General features: G+C 35.3%; 1 protein-coding gene across 1 annotated transcript in view; it reads right to left on the reverse strand.

The window, feature by feature from the left end:
* Positions 1-26,525, reverse strand: part of LOC124541513 (protein tramtrack, alpha isoform-like) — a 131,668-nt gene that overhangs the window by 71,154 nt on the left and 33,989 nt on the right. The window contains exon 2 of the mRNA XM_047119428.1: positions 16,499-16,564. The gene's annotated coding sequence lies outside the window, so the exon portion shown is untranslated. The remainder of the gene's footprint in view (positions 1-16,498; positions 16,565-26,525) is intronic.

The raw sequence follows: 26,525 nt of genomic DNA on the forward strand, positions 1-26,525 counted from the left end.
GCTACAATCAAAATATTCAAGAGTGTTTTTCACGTGGTTTAGGTATGAGAATTTGTTAAATTGATTGAAAACTATACACCAGTTGAAAAAGTAATGACCAATAATAAATAATCCATTATCCTAGAAAACCTCACATTATGGTCACCCTACAGTAAAAAAAAAGTAACAAATCAAGTCAAATCTAGACTTTTAAATGCCCACGAGACGAAGGCATTCGACTATGTTTCCCACAAATCCGGATGTGATTGAAAGCAATCTTTCTGTGTTATTTTTAAAATGTCGGTATTGCGTAATTTTCGAGGTCACACGAATTCGCAACCTCGCCCGATGGGGGGGCATATTGTGCCTTATCGCCTTAACAATTGGTGTCAAAATCGTTTGTAGTTCACTGACCTTCGTTAAATGATTTCTCTTGTATTGACTTCGATAAAGTATTTGTACTAAGGGTCGAGGAGTCGAGATGGCCCAGTGGTCAGGACGCGAACAACTTAAGAAATAATTTCGGGTTCAAACCCAGACATTGTGTTTATAATTCATCTCGAGCTTGATCAAGAAAAACATCGTGAGGAAACCTGCATGTGTCTAATTTCAACGATATTCTGCTTCATGTGTATCCAGCATCCCGCATTGGAGCAGCGTGGAGAAATTTTCTACCAACCTTCTCCTCAAATGGAGAGGAGGCCTTAGCCCAGCAGTGGGAATCGTATACTGTCACTATTATCCCAGTCAATTTGAAAAGACACCAATATTGGTATATATAGCAATATCCAATACAAGATCAAAACGACGATAAAAAAACAGTGGAATTCATACTTACTGGATTCCATTCAGGATATATTACATACATATATAATTGTAATTAACTAACACGACTGTATTTTTAAATGTTTAAAGAGAGTAACTACTGTGTTTCTTACCGGTTCTTCTCGGTAGCACCTACTCTCCGAACCGGTGGTAGCTTCACTTAATTGTTAAATGACAGTTCAAAAGTGTTTGTAAAAGCCCACTTGAATAAAGTATATTAAGATTTTGATTTTTTTTAATGATCATTACATTAAATTAATATTCCAAAACCCCTACATAGTATGAAACGAAGTCGCTTCCCGCTTTTGGATCTTTTAAACTGAGCGACCGATTTTGATGAGGTATCCATCAATAAACAGATCGATTCGGGGGAGAGGTTTTCGTATACAATGCACTACCTGTGCCCGCACCCGTGTACGCTTTTGGATATAACAAAAAAAAATATTGTAGCCTATGTTACTCCCAATTATATCAGTTATCTGCCAGTGAATGTCCCGTAAAAATCGGTCCAGCCGTTCTAGAGATAAGCCGAAACAGACAGACAGACAGACAGACAGACCGACAAAAATTGTAAAATATGTATCGTTTATAAATACATATGAATTGAGTAAAAAAGGGCTATTTTAATATTACAAACAGACACTCCAATTTTATTATATGTATGTGTATAACACATGGACAATATAGTAAAGAAACGCTGATCATTTTAGAAGTTTCTACTGTAATGTCGTAAATAAACAAACTCAGTAGTATGTTAAGTATTGCACCCGTGCGAAGCCAGGGCGAGTCTCCAATATATAGTAAGTTATTAATTAACATACAGACCTTAAATACCTATATATATTTTAGTACAGCTAAGCCTACTGACCAACATCTTGTTCGTAACCTCCCCCCTCCTTTGACATATAGACTGCAAATCGATTTTATGTAAAAATCGTAATAAACCAAAACAGGTAACTTTGTACATATTAAAAAAAAACAGTAATTAAAAAGAGATATATAAATATATATGTATATATGTATTCACAAACTAAATTTAATGCTTGTTACGATAACATTTATCTTTAAATCGTTATTCATGTAAAAGATATAAAATCTTGCTTTTTATGTTTCTTTTTTCATTTTTAAAAGATTCAGGTACATGTGTTCCCACGTAAGGCTTCATTGTGATAACGACATATATACATATACATATATTACTGTCTGTACGATAACAGCGATCTAACTTTAACTTATCTATCGCTAACTGCTGTACATATATACATATATGTATAAAAAAGTAAGTAAGTAACAGCCTGTAAATTTCCCACTGCTGGGATAAGGCCTCCTCTTATTAAGGAGAGAGTTTGGAACATATCATGTTCCAAGGTAAGGTACCTCACCTTACCTTACCTTGGAATATATTCCACCAATGCGGGTTGGTAGAATGCACATGTGGCAGAATTTCGATGAAATTTGTCACATGCAGGTTTCGTCACCATGTTTTCCTTCACCGCCGAGCACAAGATGAATTATAAACACAAATTAAGTCTTATTAACTTATTAAGTAATACTTTTACAGTAATCCTTTCCTAAGCAGGTGTACCATTCAGACACGGCGCACAACACCCTGAGTGAGTGTACCGCGTGGATAGATACCGCCAGATGCACTCATTGGCGACGTCTATGGGCGGAGACCTCTCGCTTTCGAGCATCATCAACGAAATGCTCGGCAGCGAGACGTGCTGGTCGGAGATGCTCTCCTTCCGCGAAAGCGTGATGTCGCAGAAGGAAGCCGCGGAGCGGGAGCGGGAAGAGGATGCCGCTGCAGACCCGCTCCGCCGTAGACGACCGGGGAGGAGGAAAAAGCGCTATGCGCACCTTCTCTCTCCCCCCTCCTCAATAGGCGCCGCAGGGACCAGGGGCGTCTCAGTACCCCGGGAATCCCCCTAGGTGTTGGAGGCCCGCATAGGCGTCCAGGAAACCGGGGAGTCCCACACACTCCCCCCCCCACCTTCCATCACGTGGTCTCCCACGTACGTAAGGCGTAAAGCAAAGCACGTAAAGCGTTTTTCCAGCGAGAAAAAAAAGGTGTATCATTCAGCTTTTAAGTTGGGTTCCAAAAACCCAACGCTGATGTTCAATGATACCCTATATAGTTATAACATATGAAGGGTGGCTATTATACCTAGCATTATAAGCATTGCAACCGGTGCGAATCCGGGACGGGTCGCCAGTTTTTAGATAATGATATGACAGGAAAGACAAAGTAAGCCAGTGTAATAATTATCAAAAAACAAAGAGCTTACGATACTACAATAAAAAAGTAGGATAATATTATATACTACAGGCTAATCAACTGTTAACCAGTGGAGGTCATTTGCCTCCACATAAAAACACTCTCACTCGCCAACACAATCACATCCAATCACTAACGCTATCGAGATAATTATTTAAAAAATACAATAACCCCTCCAAAGGCCCCTCGCCAATCGGGGCCTGAATAAAAAAAAAGCGGTTCACAGTTATAAATACAAGATTATTAAACTCTTATTCTGAGCATTTAATTAATTTAATTAAATTGAGGACATATTACATATTTTTATATCGACGATAAAAATAAACGGCGCACTTAAAATAAATTCAGACATTTTTTTTTCGGACCGCGGACGAGACGCTGCGGTTCAAAATCAAAAATCAAAATAAACTTTATTCAAGTACGCTTTTACAAGCACTTTTGAATCGTCATTTAACAATTAAGTGAAGCTACCACCGGTTCGGAAAGTAGATTCCACCGAGAAGAACCGGCAAGAAACTCAGTAGTTACTCTTTTTCAACATTTAAAAAACAGTCATGTTAGTTAATTCAATTATTTAAATTAATATATCCTGCTTGGAAGTCAACAAATATTAACTCCACGGCTTTTTATCATCTACAAAATCTTGTATCGAATAATACGCCTTTTTTACCAATGTATTTTTATAAACGATTTCAATTTACGAAACGGCAAAGTTAAAAATGTCTGAAAATGTCATCACATTTGGAGTACAATAAACCATTTCGATTATATATACTAATATTATAAATGTGAAAGTAACTCTGTCTGTCTGTAGCTCTTTCACGACCAAACCGCTTTTTTTATGGAATAGCTTGGCGGACAAGCATATGGGCCTGATGAAGCTGTAAGAAATATTAAGGGGACTACATGAGCTAAATGCAAGTTTTAAAATGCCAAAAAGTATATAATCCAATGCAATAAACCAAATGAAAAAAATATATGTTAATCTTCAGGATAGATGCTAGTTATTAATTGTGTTGAAAACATGATGTAATTAATTTGGTACGATAGAAAAAAATCGCAAAGTTACCTCTAAAAAAGTCTTTTTTTGTTTTTTAACTACACTTATATACCTTCAATAATTTTGGTCTTTTGTCAGATTATTCTACAAACAATATACTAAAAATTTATTATCATAATTATTTAGTAAAATCAATAGATTTTTTTTAAATCAGATTTTCTTATTTTCGACCAAAATGCGTAAGCATGTGTGCGTGAGCGCCTCGTACAGACACTGCCGGCCGAGGCCTGTTGCTATACAGACGTGTCGCTCTTTTCACCGCATCGTTGCGAATAAAATCTCGTAGATTTTATTTTTGAGTAATTTTAATTGTAAATTAATTGTCGAATATTATTCTTTTATGTAAATAAATATATTAAGTTAAAATAGTCTAGTTGTAGTTAGCCATTTATTTTTTTGTTAAGTTATTTTTATAAAGTTTAATTTTGTAAACATAGGAAATAAAGTACAATCTGTGAAGAAAACTAAAAAACGTTCATATAAATTAAAAAGCCGAACATATGAAAGATAATATGAAAAGGTAAGAGTATTTAATTAGTAAACATATATATATATATTATAAATAATGATTATTGGAAACATTTATTAAAATCAATGCAATTAGTTCGCATAGAATCAGATTTTTCGACAGATTTCTTACAGTCACCATGGAGTATTTGGTCAATGCAAGCAAGTCCAAGAAGAATGTGCGGGTTCGATCCCCGCACTCTGAACTAAAATTTTATTATTTTTAAAGGACTATATTTAAATATATATATATATATATATATATATATATATATATATATATATATATATATATATATATATATATATATATATATATATATATATATATATATATATTTTATAATTATTAAAATTTAATTCCTAACAACTATGCATTTATTTTTTCAGAATTATTATTTTAAAATCGAAAAAAAATAACACGGAAGCTATTTCTATTACGTTAGAGTTTAATTTTATCAATTTTGTTTATAATAGGAAATATAGTTATGTATGGATGAAATTTAATAATAAAAAAATAAATAAATACAAATTAGCACATCACATGAATATTTAGTGGTGCTTGCCTGGGTTTGAACCCGCAATAAGATGCGCGCGTTCTACCCACTGGGCCATCTTGAAATATGTAATTGTTGTGGACCAAAGAACTAAAATATTTAGAAGTGTCCATATACGTAATTCAATATTTTTTAAAGATTGGAAATAGTATCAATTGAAAAATTTTAGCTCGTAGCTTCAGTGAAAGTGGGTGAAATATTGATTGCAAGTATCCAAGATATTTTAATAACGAACGACGACGAACGAATAATTAAAAAAAATATTTTAATAAAAAAATTGAAACGAAATTTATTTGTTTTTTTGTTAAACCAAAAATAAATAAAAATATTTGAATTTAATTGAATCAGTTTTATTTCAAATATCAGTCAAAAACAATACAAATAATTCTAATATCCAAACTATTTTTATGAGATTTATGACTAAACCCACTGTGATTGACCGAGTTAACCAATAATTCTACTAAACCGACTTGACGATATTATTTTTATAGTAACTTTTTGATGCTGACTTTTTTAACTTAATTTTTTTTCTTTGTGTACCGATATTAGTAAAACGAACAAACTCTACGCTTTTTGTCAGTGTACAAATTACGAACAGTTCTAATTTTATTTAATAAATCGCTTAACAAACTTACAAAATTTAAAAATAGGTACGATTTAATATTTAGTATTACAACTAATTGAATTGATACAGTAAAAATTAAAGAAAAAAATGTTTAAATTAACTATTTTTTGTACATAAAATAATAATAATTTAAGTTTAATTAATTCAGTTTAATTTTATCATATTTTTTTAAATGACACAAAGAAACAATTCTGTTGTCCTGTCTATTTTTATGAAATCTATGATTGATAGAATTGATAGAATTGACTTCGCTTCGCTTTCGCTCGGCGCGGCGCGCGGCGGTTCGGCGCCATCTGTTGGAATATTCAGGCGTAATCTCGCCGCCTCGCTAAGCGTAGTGCGCGCGGGGACATGCCGTTTTTGTCGTTAGTGTAAGTGTGTGCGCGTGATTCTCAAGGGCAATTAGCTCCTGTAGTCCCCTTAACTATTCTTTACATCGTCAATGCGCCACCAACCTTGGGAACTAAGATGCTATGTCCCTTGTGCCTGTAGTTACACTGACTCAGCCTTCAAACCGAAACACAACAATACTGAGTACTATTGTTTAGCGGTAGAATATCTGATGAGTGGGTGTTACCTACCCAGGCGGGCTTGCACAAAGTCACGCTGAATTGATATTTGAAGTGATATTTTGTTATGTTTCGTTTTATATGTTGTGTGAAAGTAGTGTAATTTGCTCAATAAATATTTATTATTATTATTATACTCAATCTCTCGATTATATGACAGCAGAGACACGTACACGCCATCGACCCGCCGGCAACATCCCACGCGTACTGAGACCTTTCGGAAACCTTGGCCCTCATCTCGAATAACTGGGTCCAAAAGTAAGGGGGTGCGTTTATTTTCGGAGATCAAGGAAAACGACAAAAATAATCCAGTACGAGTTTATTTTTAAACTTTACGATTCTTTCAATCATACTATACACTAATACCTGTAGTCGCCCGCGGCTTCGCTTGCATTTTAGTGGGTCAGTTGTCACGTGACAAACAAGACAAAGATGAGCTGAGATGGCCCAGTGGTTAGAACGCGTGCATCTTAACCGATGATTGCGGGCAAGCACCACTATATATATGTGCTTAATTTGTGTTTATAAATCATCTCGTACTCGTGAAGGAAAACATCGTGAGGAAACATGCCTTTGTCTAATTTCATCGAAATTCTGCCACATTTGCATTCCACCGAGACGCATTGGAACAGCGTCATGGAATATGTTCCAAACCCTCTCCTTAATGGAAGAGGAGGCCTTATCATTGGAAATTTACAGGCTGTTGATTTACTTTCTACTTTACTTTACTTTAAACAAAAAAATAAGTCAATGTCCATTCTTGGAGTTCAAGTTTGCTTCATAGCTAATTGTATCGAATTGTATTTTCATAGTGAAATTGACCTTTCGATACCAAACTTAGGTTAACTTTTGATTTAGTTAATTAATCCAATTTAAAACTCGACCATCTAAAGTAGTACGTCAATATGCAATGTTAAAGGCAGTTAGCCTTACAATCACGTGTCGAATTCGATTACATATTTCGCATTCATTAAAGAGCGAGTCATTGTAACAAATTATTACTTGGAAATGATTACGTCGACTTTCGTCTCGACTTATTTGATTCGAGGTGAGTTTTTTTGGCGGTTGATACAGATGACGTCATCCACGTACGCCAGTCTGAGGTCCCGGGTTCGATTCCCGGCCGAGTCGATGTAGGAAATTCAATAGTTTTCCATGTTGTCTTGGGTCTGCGTGTTTGTTTCGTTACTTCTGATTTTCCACAACACAAATGCTTTAGCTACTTACATTGGGATCAGAGTAATGTATGTGTTGTCCAATATTTAAATTTATTTATTTATACGTTACTGAAACGAATGATACCATCAGTGGATTATTTACAAATTTGCCGCTAGTAGGCTATTCAATTTTTGACGCCCCTGCTGACTTGATGTTCAATACGTTAGTTTAGTTCACAATCATATTGATTACATTTTTTCCGAAATTGAAACTTTATGATTTGTGTTCTATCGTCCTCAGTACATCGGTCTTTTCCCGTTATTAGTATGATTATAAACTGGGTGATATTTCTGTCAGTTACTTTACTTTTTTTCCAATCCGCTATGTAGTGACGAGTATACGGATTTTTTATTTTAATTTCGGTAAGATAATAACAAATTTGAGCTAAATTTGTCGCCCCTCTAAATCTGCCGCCCTAGGCTCCAGTCTACTTAGCCTATTGGTAAATCCGTCACTGGTTACCATTCAACCAAGACCACGGTATGATTTTCAGATATTCAACCGTTAAGAATCTACTACTACTACTTCTACTTCTACTACTACTTTATATTGGTAAAAAGGCATATTATTAAATACTAGATTATACAGACGATAAAAAAGCGTGGAGATAATACTTGTTGACTTTATAATCTGGATATATAACATACATATATAATTGTATTTAACTAACAAAAACAACAATGGCCGGTAAATTTCCCTCTTCTGGGCGAAGGCCTCCTCCCCCTTTAGGGGAAGGATTGGAATGCGGGTTCGTGGAATACACGTGTGGCAGAATTTCTACGAAATTAGACACATGCAGGTTTCCTCACGATGTTTCCTTCACCGAACACGAGATGAATAAACACAAATTATGCTTGAACATTGAACCTGCAATCATCGGTTAAGATGCACGCGTTCTAACTGAGCCATCTCGCCAGTGCGTCAACGGACTTGAAATAAAAAAAAAACCGTAAACATAATTTAAATGACCACACAACAAAGGTGTGACCGCAGCACGATCGGCGAGTATAATCATTTAGCTTCGTAAGAACTGTTTAGCATACTGATATAAAGTACGAATACATCATTAAAAAATTAACAGATTTTGGTGAGGTCGAACGAGTTGACGAGATAGGGGCGAACGGGAGACACGTAAGGATGACGCTTTACCGAATCCTCGTGGCGATATGGATTGACTCGTTATATTGACTAATATTCGACCTTGAGATTAGATGTTTATCAAATGAAATCAAAATAAACTTTCAAGTAGGCTTTTACAATAATTTTGAAAATTTTGAAATTTGGTATGAAGCAAACTTGAACTCAAAGCATAGGCTACATAAGACCCTAAAACGCAAGCGTAGTCGCGGACGGCTACTAGTGAAGTATATTTTGATCAATAAAATAAAAATCAAAATCAACTTTATTCAAGTGGGCTTTTACGAGCACTTTTGAATCGTCATTTAACAATAAAGTGAAGCCACCACCGGTTCGGAAAGTAGATTCAACCGAGAAGAACCGACAAGAAACTCAGTAGTTACTCTATTTCAACATTTAAAAAATACAAAGTCAAGTTAGTTAATACAATTATTTAGATTATTATATCCTGCTTGGAAGTCAACAGGTATTAACTCCACGCTTTATTATATTAATCTATAAAATCTTGTATCGAATAATATGCTATAGCACTTATGCCGAAAAAGTGGGATACATTATACTGACTAGATAATTTGATTTCGAGGTCAGATTTTCATCATCACAATCCTGTTCTGAAAACCGCATAAAACCAGTTTTTACATTTTTGGAGAATTAAGAAAGAAATAAATATAACGAAACAATTATAAAAAATACAAAAAATTAAAAAAATAACAACAACAGAACAAAACAATGATAGATAATAAATAATATTCTTATTTTTTATTTTAGGATTTTATTATTGAACTGACTTATTCAAGATCATTATAGAAGTTAAACTATGCATACCAAATTTCGTCATGGTATTTATAACGGATACTCCTTAAGAGAGTTCCTTATTCCTTATTCATTATCCCTTACAACAACAACAACAACAAGAGCCTGTAAATTCCCACTGCTGGGCTAAAGGCCTCCTCTCCCTTTGAGGAGAAGGTTTGGAACATATTCCACCACGCTGTTCCAATGCGGGTTGGTGGAATACACATGTGGCAGAATTTCTATGAAATTTGTCACATGCAGGTTTCCTCACGATGTTTTCCTTCACCGCTGAGCTTGAAAGCTTGAAGATGAATTATAAAGACAAATTAAGCACATGAAACAGCGGTGCTTACCTGGGTTTGAACCCGCAATCATCGGTTAAGATGCACGCGTTCTAACCACTGGGCCATCTCGACTCTTTATATACATTTATCTAGTCTTGAAATGTCTCCCGAAATCGATCAGGTTATACGGCGGCACATCAAACTTCCTCGCTTAATCACCATCGTCAGGCTAACCACAGGGTACCCACCACTGGACATCGGTATTGAGTGTCAGTTAAACCGACACATTTTGAATGGTTCCCTTTTTTAGGGCATTCCGATGATTCAGACGTCATATCCAATTTGTTAAGGCTTCGTTTCATTTAAAATCATTCGCTTCATTTACGAAAACGTTCGTTCGTTAGCATGTCAAATTTTAATTACAAACTTTTAACTGTTGACTTCCAAGCAGGATATATTACTTTAAATAATTGTATTAACTAACATGACTTTGTATTTTTTAAATGTTGAAAAAGAGTAACTACTGAGTTTCTTGCCAATTCTTCTCGGTAGAATATACTTTCCGAACCGGTGGTAGCTTAACTTAATTGTAAAACGACGATTAAAAAGTGCTTGTAAAAGCTCACTTGAATAAAGTTTATTTGATTTCTTTTGATAAAGGGTCGAATATGCCAAATATTGGCATTGACTACAGAGTTACTAGATTTTATTGACGGTTTCTCTAGGTAGATTGTAATTTCAGAACCGGTGGCAGCTTCACTTAATTGTAAAATGACGATTCAAAAGTGCTTGTAAAAGCCTACTCGAATAAAGTTTATTTTGATTTAATTTGATATGGGAAGCCGGGTCGGGCCGCTAGTATATAGCTAACAAATCGCTTCATAGCATCGATCTTCCACAGGAGACACGCCCTGAGCCACTATCAGTCGCGTGTGAAAATTCGCGCTTGCATATTATTAGCATATATTTCGAAAAATGCGTGCGTCCGTCACTCAAGTGAAAAGGTTTAATTGATAAACTCATCCATTCGTTTAGTTAAGTATAATATCGAATTACTTTTGTTAATGTGAGTTTTAATTCGATTATAATTAAAACTCGAAAGTCACTTCGATATAACTGTACAGTCAGAATGGGAAAACCTTCGTCAGTTTTCAAATTCACTCCTTTATCAAGTCTTAAACTCTTAGTACCTTTTGTAACTAACGCACTAAACTGACAGCTGCATATAAAATTAAACTTACACAGTACGATAACTCGGTTCAAATTAGCGTAACATCTTTGGACTGCGTCTAGTTTTATATCAACGTGAAATCTTTTTAATGACGTAATCAGTCGTTACAAATTCAAATTAGATGTGATATCTTCTACTGAATCGTCCAAATATGTCTGTCAGTGTCATATATTCTCGATCGGTAAAGCAGATTATCGCTCACACTGAGCACACGAAAATAGATCTTAAGGTGACGAACCTTTTCTTACCCCGACTGTACATTCGAATCAATAATTATTTTAACGGTTACTTATATATATACATATATATAGTAAGTGGCATGGTCATCTATAGACTTGCGAGTATTATATTCACTCTGTTGAAGAGATTACTCTAACTGTTGCGGAAAAGTCGTGAGGCACATATGCCGGATGACATGCAATGACGTATGCAATTTCCTCACGATTTTTTTCCTTCATGCTCGCCTGGGTTTGAACCCGCAATCATCAGTTAAGATTCACGCGCTCTAACCACTGGACTCTCTCGTTTATAATGCATATCAATTGATTTTCTTAATTATTAAATGTACACTGTTACTATTAGTTAACTAATTAAATAATTAAGAGTAACGCTACCGTCGTTTCTGAAAGCCTCTATCGAAAGACAATCTTTCCTCTAGAGGAAAAATAAGACACTCGCGTGTAAAAAAAACGATTTACAATTAACGTTCTTAAAATCTACTTCCTTCACCGCTGAGGAAACCTGCATATGTATAATTCCTCAATTGTGCCACACGTGTATTCCACCGAACCGCATTGCAACAGCGATGTGGAATATGGTCCAAATCCTCCTCAAAAGGAGTCTTCAGCCCAGCAGTGGGAAATTTACAGGCGGTTAACGTAACGTAGTTCGTACAAAAACCCACTAGATCTCAGAAAAACAACCGGCGACGTTTCGTAATGACCACGACACGCTCTAATAGTTAAAGAGTTTGAACCGATCTGCGTGCACCTTTTCGAGTGACTAGTCTTACAAAACTTAACTAAATGTCAAAAGAGTAACTACTGAGTTCCTTGGCGGTTCTACATACCGGTGGTAGCTTCACTTAATTGTTAAATGACGATTCAAAAATAATTGTAAAGCCTGCTTGAATATCATTGATTTATCATAAATTATTATAACTATTTTAATATTATGAATGACATATATTTCAAATATTAGCCGCGTGGCCCAGTGGCTAGCACAGGTGAAATTTCACTGATTATGGATTCAAACCTGGATTATATTGTTTGTGATTCATGTCATGCTTGGTAATGAACAAAACATCGTCCAGGAAACCAGCTCTAGTCTGTTCTGATCTCTAGGAAATTCTGTCACATGGGTACTAAGCCAATTTGGAGCTGTTATTGGACGGAGATCGAAAACATGTCTCCCAGAAATATATCATTAATAGGCCTTTGCTTAACTTCAAGTATTGACAAAGAAATAAATTAATAGAAAAAAAAATTAAATATTGGTCAATAGTGCAAAAATTTTTCATTCAATTGTTCAAAAAATTTTCAGTCAATTCGGCCCCTAAGGGGGTTAAATGAGAGTTGAAAGTTTATACGGAAGTCTGTAACATTTTAAATTGTATGCGTTAATCTACCCCTAAGAGGATGAAAAAACACACCAATGTTTTGTACAAAGAGGTCTCAAATTAATATAACGTTTTAAATTAATCTGTAAATAAATTAAATAACCAAGCAAGCAAAGCCACGGGATACAGCTTATTTCATATCCAGGTACATCGAACTCTAGAGAGCCTATTATCATTACTGAATATATCAATTAAACCTTAATAAATACCCCTTCACTTCCAGGCAGGACACATTACATACATATATAATCGTACTTAACTAACACCGTATTTTAAATGTTGAAAAAGAGTAAATACTACATTTCTTGCCGGTTCTTCTCCGTAGTAGCTTCACTTAATTGTCAAATGAAAATTCAAAAGTGCTTGCTAAAAGCCTACTTGAATAAAGTTTATTTCGATTTTGATTTTGAAACAATAACGCCGACTCAGAATAAATAGGCTCCATCGCGAAGAATCGACGAGTAACTAAGCGGCAGATTTCCACTAATTAAAACAGGTATGTTAATTAAATACAATTAAATCCAGCGCGAACATTGACGAATAAGAGTTAAACACTCAATAAAATACGATAACAAAAAAAAATCAACTCAGTATTCGTATAATATTAAAATTAATTGAATCTAATTAACACTTATAATATGGGAATTTGTTAATGGGAGTAACTTGGTCTCCTGCCGTTTCTTTTCGTAAATGAAAGAAAGAGATAGATGATGAGAAGAAGAGTTAAGCAATATAGTATAATGCCATGAGTTATATGACAGATTATGATGAGGCTTATAGTAAATATACTACAGAATTTGTTTATTTACGACATCACATCAGAAACTTCTAAAATTCTCAGCGTTTCTTTACTGTATTGTCCATGTATTATATATAAAAACCTTTCTTGCAAATCACTCTATCTATTAAAAAAAAACCGCATCAAAATCCGTTGCGTAATATCAAAGATCTAAGCATACAGGCAGACAGCGGTAAGCGACTTCGTTTTGATACTGTGTAATGATTAGTATCTTTAAATTTAGTTCAATTGATTCAAATGTGCTAGAGAATATTTTTATTTTGATTAATAACTACCAATTTTTTGGGGCGTCTTGGGGCCGAGGGTATTAGGTGCAAAAATGTGCCCTTGTCCATTATCTTTCCTTAGGATTCAAACTTTGGGGGTTCGGTGGATTGGTCGAAGGCTTAAGTTACAACAAAAATACCCTTGCCTTTCCATTGGATTCAATCTTGCTTCACAGCCATTCAAATCCAGTTCAGATGTTTAACCGTCAAAGCATAACAGACAAACATATTTAATTTCACATTTATAATATTAGTAGTAGAAGCAAGTAGGTTCTAATCTGCTTGCAAAAAACGCATAACGCGTTTTTGTACGCCACGTTTTCTATGCGTTCACGCATCGCTTATCAGATTGTTGATCTTTGTACAATCGTTATCGGCGCGTGCGTTGGTTCTTCTTAACTGTGGCAACATACCATACAGTGGAGTCCAAAAAGAAATGCGTTCATACACCTATCAGTTACCTAAACATTACACGAAAAACCTCAACAGTTGACATAACATAACAGCATGTATCTAATTTAATCAGAACACCTTACCAAAGTTTCATCACAATCGGTTTAGGAATGGATACAGTACAGACATTTATATAGTTTTAATTTGGCGCAAAATATTTTTTAATTATATCTATATTAATTAATATTATAAATATGAAAGAAGCTCCGTCTGTCGCTCGTTCACGACCAAACCGCTGAACCGAATTTGATGAAATTTGCTGTTTAGGAAACAAAATTCCAAGAAAGGACATAATCCACTTTTTTGCACCCGACACATGAAAACTAACGCATTAAAACGCGAGCGAAGCCGCGGGCGACAACTGCTTAGAATAGCTTGTTGAAATATGCTCCAAACCTTCCCAATGTTAAAGGAATATTTCTTACAGCGACATTGTCTATGGGCGGTGGTGACCAACTACCATCAGAGTGGCCCATATGCTCGTCCGCCAACCAATAGCATAAATAATAAGGAGTTCAGACGTAAAAGCGTAACAAACGAACGCACGTATAGTACGACACAACTTAGATTTGGCATCGGCAAAATTCGTAAAACCGATTACTGCCGATTCACACAACCAATAGAAATAGCTCCCTATCGCGCCACTCGACGCTATACGTCGCTAAAGATTCTCGCGTTAGTTCAAAGACGAGAAAGCAATTGTATGTAAATCGACGAATATATTAGGGTCATATGATATTACAAGTTATTACGTTTGCGTAAAGATCATATTCGCATACGAAATAAATATAGATAATTTGTGATAGCGTACTCAATTCGGATGTGATCGGTTTTACGAATTTCGCCGATGTGATCTGATTTGTGTCGTACTGTACACATTTATACTAAAGGTTTCGAGATTAATTCATTAATATACAGGCGCTGAGACGAGAGCGAAGATAATTTCGTTGACATTTCGAAAACGCACCAAGTGTTTTGCATTTTCGATTTTTTTCTTCAATCCCTTAATTGACTCAAGGCATCGACACTTGTTCCAATGTTTTATATTAACGAAGAGATAATTAACAAGTGTTCGGATTGGGAAAAAAAAAATGGCGATTTAATCAGCAATACGAATTTAACATCGGAAATTAAATTTCGGAAAAACGAAAACATCGTGTCTTATCGAGTACTTGGTGACGTATATTTTTTATTGACGTTTAATTTTTGACGTTTAAGTAATTGCAATGTGATAGTTATTCGGATTGGATTGGGGGTTCCGGTGGGGGGGGGGGCGCGTTTACTAATAGGCATATATCGCCCTGTCTTCGTTTAATTTCAAATTGTACGATATGTGAGAAAGAGATGAAACGTGTTATCGAAATTGGTTTCATATTCGCTTCATCACTTTCTCACATATGGTTTGCTGTAAAGCATAAGAGAGAAAGAGCGAGTATTACAGTTATTGTACTTTGGATGCTTTGGCGTACCAGAACGATAAACATAGTTGTTTAGATGCGGTATCAAAGATTACTCGTCATCATTAAACCGACAGCATCTGATGTTCTGACGAGGAATCCTCTCCCTTTGAGGAGAAGGTTTGGAAAATGGGTTGGAGGACAGTAAGTGTTTACAACAATAACAACAGCCTGTAAATTCCCACTGCTGGGCTAAAGGCCTCCTCCCCCTTTTGAGGAGAAGGTTTTGGAACATGTTCCACCAAGCTGTTCCAATGCGGGTTGGTGGAATACACATGTGGCAGATTTTCTATGAAATTTGTCACATGCAGGTTTCCTCACGATGTTTTCCTTCACCGCCGAGTACGAGATGAATTATAAAGACAAATTAAGCACATGAAGCAGCGGTGCTTGCCTGGGCTTGCACGCGTTCTAACCACTGGGCCATCTCGACTCGACAGTAAGTGTTTACCGTATTGATATTGTAAGGAGAGGATGACATGGAATACTTCATTGATAGAGGCTTCTAATAAGGCTCTACATTACTAGGAATTAGGTTCAAACACACGATCAATACCATATCACATTTTTGAGTCTTTACATCCAGAATTTATTGTTTCCATGTTTAAGTATATAGTTAATGTGCTACCAATAATTTGGGAAAGCACGAAAAATCCATTGCTCCAAAGCTTGAACCTGAGGGATCAGATCAGATTCGCGTTCCCATCAGATTATGTAAGTCACACAATAAAACACCTTTGCACATTAATACTGGAATACTTCGATACATCCTGAGAACCTTGCTGTTCCATCGATGAACGAAAATGGTACCGTAAAAGAATGATAAAAAAAAAATCTTACAGTAAATATGGCCGGATGTCATTACTGGTCCTCACTGGCGAGCTGCCGATTTGCAAGGCTGCCTTCCTAATAAAAAAAAAGATAAAATAAACTTTAGTTACATTAGACTAAACAGCGTGTTTGGGGGTGTTGAATCAGAAATCTGACTCTGAAACTTTTGCATGAAATCGAAACCAAGATCGATTCTCACAAACTTTGGTGTTTTTGAATAAATACAAATATTAGACAGCATTACATACATTACTCTGATCTCAATGTAAGTAGCTAAAGCACTTGTGTTGTGGAAATATACCACAAACACCCAGACCCGAGACAACATAGAATACTAATGAACTTTTCTACATTGACTTGGCCGGGAATCGGGCTCGGGACCCAGGGGTAGCGTACAGTGGCGTAAAGCGAGTTGCATGAAAACCGGTGTACACACTACTCGACCACGGAGATCGTCCTAAGATTAAGGGTCTATACACTGAGTGGGGTTCAACGGTTGGTTTGACCAGCCTTTTTTTAAGAATCTAGTAAAGCCGTTCAGTTAGTAATTACTAGTATACAATAGCCTTTATTTTGGCGAACAAATTTTGATATACGTTTAACAATAAAATAACAAGTCATTATATTTTTTTTTCAAACATATTTCGAACTAGCGTCCCGTCCCGGCTTCACACGGGTACAATACTGATACTATAAATATACTACAGAATTTCTTTATTTACGACATTATATTAGACGCTAAAATTATCAGCGTTTCTGTACTATATTGTCCATGTATTATATACAAAAACCTTCTCGAAACGCTCTATGTATTAAAAAAAACCGCATCAAAATCCGTTGCGTAAATTTAAAGATCTAAGCATATATAGACAGCGGTAAGCGACTTTGTTTTATACTATGTAATAATGATGACATAAAAGTAAGCTAATTAATAAACATGCCTAATTAATATGATTTTAATTAATCGCACTTTGCTTCCTTTATAAAATGCACGCGTGCGAAGCCTGGTCAGTTCACTGGCATTAATTAAATATGTCCCTATAATCAAAAAGGGAAATACATATAGTACGACACAAATAGATGTAGAATCGGTAAATTCAATAAAACCGATCACTGCCGATTCACACAACCAATAGAAACAGCTCCCTATCGCGCCACTCGACGCTATTCGTCGCTATAGATTCTCGCGTCAGTTCGACCCGAGACAGCGAGTGCGTGTAAATCGACGTGTCAAATTAACGAATATATTAGCTCATGTTATATTACAAGTTAATACGTTTGCGTAAAGATCATATTCACATGAGAAATAGACAATGATGATTTGGGATAGCGTACTCAATTCGGATGAGATCGGTTTAACGAATTTTGCCGATGCTACATCTGAGTTGTGTCGTTCTGTACATAAATCTCACTTGGTATTTTGTATGAAAGTCGTATGTTTTTGAAATAAGAGACTCGAAATTGAAAACGTAATATGTGATATATGCTGTGAAGTTTTACTAACAATGTATCTTTAGTAGTAGTAGTGCTAGTATATAATATACTATTTGTGCGTCCAGACTTCGTACGAATAAACAAAAATAAGTAAGTCAAAAAAAAATAGATCCCGCTGAATTTATTTCGCCGGTTCTTCTCAGGTCTGAGGTGTTAAATTCCGAACCGGTGGTAGATTTTCGACAATTAATGAGAAAGTGTAATCACTACTATTTTGAATAAAGATTATTGACTTAGACTTTGTAACTAAACTTGGAAAGACCTTATTTTTAGTTTGAAGTTAAGGTTCTGGACACTGCTCTACCAAAACATAAATAAGGCACATGATATTTCAGTAGTACCTGAATTCGAACCCGCAATCATAAGTTAACACCCACGAGTTATAACCACTGTACCCTCTTCACCGCTCCTCATTAGGCCTTATCAACACAAAATTATAATAAAAAAAATATTTAGTCATTGAAATAATTTTTTCATCCGTCTTCCGCCTTGGTGTAGAACATTTCAATTATTTGAATACATTTACATATTAATTACTATTCATCATTAACATATATTATAAAATTATATTCTTTATGTACTGTTAAAACGACCTTAAACTACCGAAGCGGAGTCAAACGTCTTTCAAATACTACCGACCAAACCGGGCTTCGCTTAGGCGCTGATCTGATACTAAATGATACTAAATGTACTACAGAATTTGTTTATTTACGACATCACATTAGAAACTTCGAAAATTATCAGTGGTTCTTTACTACTTTACTGGGAACGATCGCATATATACACAACAAATTCACGAGCATTAATTACTTTCCATTTTTTTTTTTTAATAATTTACAACGTATATGGTATTTGGTTTTACTTGGTGGTAGGACTTTGTGCTAGCCCGTCTGGGTAGGTACCACCCACTTATCAGTTATTCTCGCCAAATGACTGTACTTAGTATTGTTATGTTCCGGTTTGAAGGGTGAGCCAGTGTAACTGCAGGCACAAGGGACATAACATCTTAGTTCCCAAGGTTGGTGGCACATTGACGATGTAAGGGATAGTTAATATTTCTTACAGCGTCATTGTCTATGGGTGATGGTGACCACTTACTATCAGGTGGCCCATATGCTCGTCCGCCAACCTATACCACAAAAAAATTACTTTACTGGGGGCGGTCGCAGATACGCACACACACAACAAATTCACGAGCATAAATTACTTTTCATTTTATTTGTCTTTTTTAAATATGTATATGTCATGTTTGGTCTTTTCATAGTAAAGTAAAGTAAAGTAACAGCCTGTACAATTCCCACTGCTGAGATAAGGCCTCCTCTTCCATTAAGGAGAGGGTTTGTAACATATTCCACCACGCCGTGCCAATGCGGGTTGGTGGAATGCACATGTGACAGAACTTCGATGAAATTAGACACATGCAGGTTTCCTCACGACGTTTTCCTTCACAGCCGAGGACGATATGAATTATAAACACAAATTAAGCACGTGAATATTCAGTGATGCTTTTCTGGGTTTACTGCAATCATCGGTTAAGATGCACGCGTTCTGACCACTGGGTCATCTCGGCTCCTAGAATTGAACACTAGCTCACAAATCCTGTTGAAATCAAAGCCAGAAACTCCCAAGTTCCGAAGGGGTATCCAAAGTTATCGAGCTGATTTCAATGAGCCCATTGGTCTTGATTACTGAACGGTAACACCATTTTTAACGCATTGTTAGTTTGATATCATAACGGCTTTAGATAAGGATAATTAAGAAGGGGGCTTCAGGTCTCCGGTATGCAAACCACTTCTTTAACGACCTCCGAGGTTCCGGGTTCGATTCCTGACAAAGTCGATGTAGATCATGAATTTTCTGTTGTCTTGGGTCCGTTGTTTTTGTGATATCGTTACTTCTGATTTCCCACAACACAAGTGCTTTAGCTACTAACATTGGGATCAGAGTAATGTATGTGATGTTGTTCAATATATATTATATTTATTCTCACTAGCCGACTAGCAGTTATATGTTTGAATTAGTTAAACATACGTCTGATCTTTCCGATCATGTGGGATCATCCCAAGGGTACAAGTTATGGAACAGGGTGGTCTACTATCTATGAAAAAGTACGAAATGTTGATTTTCCTTAAAAAAAAACCTCACCAAACCAAAACCATTATATATTATTATATATTTTCCAATATTTATTTATTTATATAAAATACATAATATACAACGAAAGCAATTTCGTTTTAAACAGGAATCCCAAAACACGTCCTATATATTTGGTGGATTTAAATTATAAAAAGCAGGAAGAAATTTTTAAACCGCCTCGAATTTTTTATCGGCAACCATCATCCTTTGGCCTTATCCCGATATGACTTGTGATCGGCGCAGCATTACTACCCTATCTGACGTCATCTCGCAAGTAACATTCTCTCTAAACATATCGTCATTCGAGCCGAGATGGTCCAGTGGTTAGAACGCGTGCATCTTAATCGATTATGGGGGTTCAACCCCAGGCAATTCATCTCGTGGTCAGCGGTGAAGGAAAACGTCGTGAGGAAACCTGCATATGACAAATTTCATAGAAATTCACTACATGTGTATTCCACCAATCCGCATTGGAACAGCGTGGTGGAATATGTTACAAACCTTCTCCTCAAAGGGAGAGGAGGCCTTTAGCCCAGCAGTGGGAATTTACAGGCTGTTGTTGTTGTTGTTGTTTTGTATATCGTCATTCACACAATCCATCCATCGTTTCTTTGATCGTCTACCTCTATATCCATCCACATCCATGCTCAAGGCCTTCCTAACAACATACTCATTCCTCCTCCTAACGTCCATACAAGGACAGCAGGTATCCACATTGCTTACATAAATCCTCGAAATTTATATATCTATATATAACTGCAGGCACAAGGGACATAACATCTTAGTTCCCAAGGTTGGTGGCACATTGACGATGTAAGGGATAGTTAATATTTCTTACAGCGTCATTGTCTATGGGCGTTGGTGACCACTTACCATCAGGTGGCCCATATGCTCGTCTGCCAACCATAAAAAAAATACTATTTATTATATACACTATAAGCATATGGAAAGTCAATGGCGCTTGTCTTGAAACAACAATCATCGGTAAATATACACGCATTAAAATTAAGAATAACAGAAAGTAATTATTTATTTAAACGACGAAATCAAAAATCAAAATCGTCGCTTTAATTTGGCAATAAAATTGATTTAAAGTCTTAATTAGTCCTAATGAGGCGAAAATGTCTCGTAAAACTAAAAGTTCAATATAATCGAGAAAGGAATCGATGTTACTTTTTTTTTATTTAAATACTTAAAACATCTGAAATACGACTCGAAAATCCAAGTTAAACTTAACACAAGTCCTAAAAACTCGTAAATATCTCCGCAAAAATACACAATACGATCTTAATGCAAAACATAATGAATGCAAAACAAGCAAAAAGCAAACAGATTTTTATTAACTTTGTACATAGCTCGAGTTTTTAAAATTTATAATGGCAAAACGTTCGGAATTCAATTCGGAAATCCAGTAAAAGAAAAAGATAATTAATTAGGAGATGTAAGACCACAACATCAGGTACACTTATGCGTGCAAGAAAATGTTTTCCAGAATTCGATTTCCGAAAATATTCAACTGATAATATACTATACAAGGAGTCCTTGACAAAATGTCGAAATTTGGTATGCATAGTTTAACCCAAAAAATTTTGATAAATTCGAATACTGACCTAACTGTTAAAAAAAAAATAAGGTACATGAGATAAGGAACAAGGAATAAGGGAATCAAGCGATGGGAGAACTGTTAATCAATTCATAATTCAAAAATAAGGAATTAGAAATAAGAATAAAATTTCCGTCGCGGTGGGAATTTCTTTCTCATTTCTTATAGCCAGCCAATCGAGGCATCAGTTCAGAAAAACCGCCGGCTAAAGTTTGAACAGTGTGACTGCGCGAGGCAAAGCCATAAATTACCCTGGTCTTGGATTTCTGGACATCATGTGGTGTTGGATTGAATAATTAGAGTACTTAGGGAATAATTAAAAAACATTTATTAAAATGCGAAGACTGTACATTAAACTGTCTTTAAACTTGTATATTTATTTGCCAAACAAGTTACACTGCACACTGATCACTACATATTATAAAACAAATATAATAATAAAATAATATTCACAAATAAACACACAGTCGTAAGAAGCAGACGCGTTATTGTTCCTTCCGTATAAATAAATCTCATTTAATAGTTTAAAGTGATTTTTAACAGTTTATTTAAAGTGAAACGTTAATATTATTGAATACTTTGACTTTCGAGTAATTCGTTTTAATAATCGGAGGATGTTTGAGCCCATTTTTTAAAGAATTATATTGAAACCGTTTTATAAGTGACATTGCCGTGACCTTTGGTGTGTGACATATATTAGTTAAACAAAAGGACTCAAGGATTGTAATTTGTAACGGTGCTTTGTATATAAACCTGTACGTATATTTGGCTTTCTGACGTACAGGCGTTGTTGGTCTAGTGGTACGATCGTTTTTTGCGTTACACCGTTGACCGCTAATCCCTGGTTCAAACCCCGAGAGTACCATATAAGTCATATATTCTTCATAATTATTTTTCATCGAATTTTAAAATCGAAATGAAGTACGAGTGTTGCAAAGCTACCAGAGGTGGAGCCACAGACTGTATAGTTTGCTCCAAGTGCAAAAAGAACTATCACGTCCAATGTTTGTATCCTTCCAAGAACAATAAAGATAATTTATCTAATGAATACAAAAAGTCTTGGATTTGCCCAGAGTGCACTTTGACTCAGCCTCGTCACCTAAATAAAGACAATACACCTGTACGCAACGTGGGTATAGACGACAACATAAATCTGCGCAGAGGCTGCTCATCCACGATAATTTGTTCGCCTGATAATAACTCCTCAGTTCTTGTTGAAAGTGTAAAATCTATAATAACAAAAGAGATTGCAAGCCTGAAGACCGAATTTAAATCCTTTATGTTACCGCTAGAAAATGAATTAAAAGCCTTAAGGCAAGAATTTAATAGTGTTAAGGAAAGTTTGGATTTTTATAACAGCAAATTTGAAGATATGAATGCTAGAATTTTGCAATGCGAAGCAGATGTTAAGAAACTGTCAAGTAAGTCGAATGACTTTGAGCATATAAAGTCTCAATTCGAATCCCTGATAGTCGAAAATAATAGTAAGGAACAATGGGCTCGCAGATATAACATTGAAATATATGGAGTACCTGAAAGAAAAAATGAAAATTTGTATACTATCTTACAAAATATTGCAGAAAAGGCAGATACAAACTTAAATATTAACACAGATATTGACTTTGTTACACGGGTGGCTCCAAAGAACCGTGACATTAAGAAAGCTAAACCCATTATAGTGCGGTTCCTATGCCGATGGAAAAAGGACGAATTTTTATCACTGGCTCGTAAGCGTAAATTGAGTTGCAATGACTTAGGTTTCACTTCTACTAGTCCCATTTATTTCAATGATCATCTTACAAGTTTTAATAAATCACTCTTAAGTTTAGTAAAAAAAACTGCTACAGAAAAATGTTATGAATATGTTTGGGTAAAAAAATGTTGTATTATGGTTCGTCGCACGAACTCCAGCCCGGTCATACACATAACATCGCATGCTGATTTAAAAAAGATGGTCTAGGGACAATTTCTATTTTAAAAGGCTTAACAGATTATTATAGTTTAGTTTCTATTGGATTTATATTAATATTTGTAATGTTCTTATATGTATTGATTAATGTTCCGTATTTATTCATTTTTGTAATAATATCTCTTAACGTTTTTATCTTTCTAAAAAAACATGTAAAAAAAATTGTTTATTATGTTACGTATTTTGGGACATTATATTTTCTGTTACTTGCGGGCAAATGGGAAGAGTGTATGTTTAACTATTGTGTATCTTCTCGATTATGAGTAAAAAGCTTAATATACTTTACCAAAATGTACGTGGGCTGCGTACTAAAACAAATGTAGTCTTTAGAAATTTAGTGCAACAAGATAACGATATAGTTTGTTTGACTGAGACTTGGTTACACGAAGGTATATTTGATTCTGAAATATTTGATTCCCGTTATTCCGTGTATAGAAGTGACAGGTGTTACAATTCACGAGGTGATAAAATGGGAGGTGGGGTTCTAATCGCCGTTGACTCTAATCTTTCTGTGTATTCCTCCTGCCCTATTATATTAACGAATCATGCGGCGGAAATAATAAAAGTCTCTATAGTAACTAAACCTGGTCCCTCTTCTATACTATTGCATGTATATTGTTGCTACTTTCCACACTGCAGATCTCAATTTGAAGTATTAACTGAATTATTCGAAATAGTTTCTCAAGAGTATATCTGTCGGACTAATGATAGCTTCTTAATAGTAGGTGATTTTAATATTTCTGGGGCTACATGGACAAGAGAGAGTAAATATATGATTATTAATAACTTCAGTTGTGGAAACGCATTAATTGAGTGTTTATATAATTTTTTACAGTTCAATGATTTTAAACAATATAATTCAATTTCAAATGCGAATGGTCGATTGTTAGACCTTGTTATTACTGGTTGTGTCTGTGCAGTTAATAAATGTAGTGTTCCTCTGGTGAGGGAAGATGCTCACCACCCTGCTTTACAAATACAACTCTTGATGTCTACATCTAGACGTGTTACATCTAATTCACGTAGAATACGTTTGTTCCGTCAAGCTGATTATGATGCGATTAATGAGGCTCTGGCGAGTGTAGATTGGTATGATGTACTAAACGACTGTGATACTACGCGTGCAGTCGACAACTTCTATCAAATTATAAATTCTATAATTTCTGATCTGGTTCCTACTAAGAATATAAAGTTTTTAAATAATTATCCTTGTTGGTATTCCCATGCTTTAATAAAAATTATTGCAGAAAAATTAAAGTTTCACACTAAATGGAAAATTTATAATAGAATATCTGACTACCACACATTTGTTCTTTTACGTGACCGACAAAAATTAGTACAACGTCAATGCTATGATCAATACATTTACGAGGCGGAAGCCAAAATACGCAAAAATAGTAAATACTTTTGGTCATTTATGAAAAGTAAAAAATCGTCCGGCGGCATACCTGACAGCGTATTTTTATTTGATCGCACTGCTAGTGGTGGAGAGGAGATGTGTTCAATTTTTAATGAATATTTTAAATCAGTTTACGCTACGGACACCTCAAGCCAAACACTTAAAAGCCTAAATAACAGCAACTGTGGTTTGGATATCAGCCTTATAAATTTATCAATATCAACTGTTAAAAAATACATGAAATCGTTAGATGTTAATAAGGGATACGGTCCTGATGATATACCACCAATATTTTTAAGAAAATGTTTTAACACTTTAAGTTATCCTATCTCTCTTCTTTTTAATAAATCGCTGAGTTCAGGCATCATGCCTGTTGTTTGGAAGCGCTCGTTCGTGGTGCCTATTTTCAAGTCAGGTGACAAGCATAATGTTCAAAACTACAGGCCAATATCCAAGTTATGTACAATTGCTAAAATGTTCGAAAAAATTATTTATGACTCAATTTTTCCATTTATAAGGGCTATTCTGATTAACGAACAACACGGTTTTATCAGTAAAAGATCCGTTGAAACTAATGTGTGTGAACTGGTTCATCATGTAATAAAGGCCATGGACTCTGGTGATCAGGTTGACGTCGTGTATACCGACTTCTCTAAAGCATTTGACAAAATATCTCATAATATTCTACTAAATAAATTGGAGCAAGTTGGTATACACGGTGATCTACTTCGGTGGTTATCATCTTATCTTCGCAATAGAAGCCAGGCGGTGATTGTAAAGGGCTTTTGTTCGTCATTCGTACCTGTTACATCTGGTGTACCTCAGGGATCTCACCTAGGTCCCTTGCTATTTAATATTTTTATTAATGATATTTGTAAGATTTTTGAGCACTCTTCGGTTTTATTGTTTGCAGATGACATGAAAATCTTTAGAAAGGTTTCTGGACTTTCGGATTGTTTCTTGTTACAGGAAGACCTCAACAGTTTATGCAAGTATTGTAGTGACAATCTTCTCTCTCTTAATGTTAAAAAATGTAGCATAATTTCTTTCACACGTAAGAAAGCACCGATCACACATGAGTATCGTTTAAGAGACGAAATTGTTAACCGCGTTACTGAGGTGAGAGACCTGGGTATTTACTTAGATAGCAAATTAACATTTAAATTCCACATAGACTATATCGTTGCTAAGGCCTATCGAATGCTTGGCTTCGTACTGAGAGTTGGCAAGGAATTCAAAAATTATTATACCGTCACTCTTTTGTACAACAGCTTAGTGCGTTCTCTTTTGGAATTCGGTTCGTCAATCTGGAACCCTCAATACAAAACCTATATAGAATCCCTTGAAAAGATACAAATAAAATTTATGAATAATGTCCAACATAAGTTTTATAACTCTCATAGTCAGCCCAAATTCAGTTCATTAGAAGTTCGAC

This window comes from Vanessa cardui, chromosome 28 (assembly GCF_905220365.1).
Source record: "Vanessa cardui chromosome 28, ilVanCard2.1, whole genome shotgun sequence".
Lineage (NCBI taxonomy): Eukaryota > Metazoa > Arthropoda > Insecta > Lepidoptera > Nymphalidae > Vanessa > Vanessa cardui.